This window comes from Oratosquilla oratoria, chromosome 5 (assembly GCF_046742065.1).
Source record: "Oratosquilla oratoria isolate Oo_2021 chromosome 5, ASM4674206v1, whole genome shotgun sequence".
Classification (NCBI taxonomy): domain Eukaryota; kingdom Metazoa; phylum Arthropoda; class Malacostraca; order Stomatopoda; family Squillidae; genus Oratosquilla; species Oratosquilla oratoria.
Genome location: NC_134781.1, coordinates 8,562,950 through 8,564,646, shown reverse-complemented (window position 1 = coordinate 8,564,646; position 1,697 = coordinate 8,562,950).

Here is a 1,697-nt window from a genome sequence, read left to right as displayed (position 1 = left end):
CTATTGGAATTGACTATAGCCCTGAACAGTGGGGACTGTTCATAGATACTTCTACATAAAGCCTCAAAGCTGTTTTACTACATAATGGGAATCAGTATCCATCCCTGCTCATAGCATACTCGGTACAGATGAAGAAAGAATATGACAATGTAAAAAAAGGGTTTTTCTTGAAGGCAAACTATGATGAGTTTAAATGGGATAGTTGTGGTGTTTTTAAAAGGCTCGCCTTCTTACTTGGCTTACAGGATGAGTACGTCAAGTATTTATGTTTTTTTTTTTGCTATGGGATAGTCGAGCTGATAATGAACAATACCAGAAAGTAGAGTGGCCCTCTCGAGATGACTTGCAGCCAGGAAAACTCAATGTTATTAGATAGCCTTTTGTAGAGCCTGCCAAAGTGTTGCTACCCCAACTTCATATAAAGCTTGGTTTGGTCAAACAGCTTGTGAAAGCATTAGATCAAAGGATTACAAAGGCGGAGCATGCCGACAGGAGACCTTTTGATCCATATCTAGGTCGGATGCCCCCCTCCCAAAAAAAAAAAATATATATATATATATATATCATATTAGTAATACAATAATAAATAAAAACTATAATAATGTAAATAACAAATAAAATACATAAATAAATGCATAGGTATAGTTAAAATGATAAACAAACAGGTAAATAGTAAATAATAAATTAACATATAACTAATAATAAATTAAAATCAGACAGACAAATGATAACAAAACAAAAACAAATAATATAAGATAAATTATAATCATTACAGCATCTTACTTAAGTATTTATCTAAATGATTCTTAAAGCTTTGAACTGAACTACATTGCACTACCTGTGCAGGAAGTTTATTCCATTCATTAACTACACGGTTGGCAAAGTTGTTTCTACCTACTTCCAAATTGAATCTATTTCCGGACAGTTTGAGACCATTGTTTCTTGTCTGATTCTCATTCGATGTGAAAATTTTGTCAAAGCATTTCAAGAGATTCGTCTACTCTTTCCAAAACTATCAAAGACCAAAGTTAAGGGTGGTAGACTTACTGGTCCACAATCAAGTTAAATGTTGAAGTCCATGCAATTTGAGAATGCAATGAGTGATGTCGAAAAGAGAGGCGTGGTGTGCAGTTCAAGGTATAGTTAATGGATTCCTTGGTAATAATGAAGACCCAAGCTACAAGCAGTTCGTAGAAAAACTTTTGGATAGTTATAAGAACTTAGGATGTAAAAGGTCATTAAAGGTTCACTTTTTGCATTCACATTTGGACTTTTTCGTGAAAACTTGGGAGGAGTGAGTGAAAAGCATAGTGAGAGGTTCCATCAGGACATTGCTGCAATGGAGAAATATGTACCAAGGAATATGGGACGCTGCTCTGAAGGAAACTATACATGGTCACTGGCGCATTAAGATCAAGAAGACCACAGTAGGAAATATCGTTCATCAGTGTATTTCTAAAAGGCTCTTATAACCATATCACATGCCTTTATATTTACATTTTCTCGTTAATTTCAAAAGGGAATACAAGGACAAAATATCAGCTACTATTTAAAGACAGTGAATATGCTAAATATAGTGTACTATCGTATTTTAGTATAGTTTGTTTTGTATATAAAACCTCAATTATCTTTTGAAATACTAATGCTATGCAATTTTCAATGGTATTTCTAAAATCAGGAGAGAAATCAATCTTAGA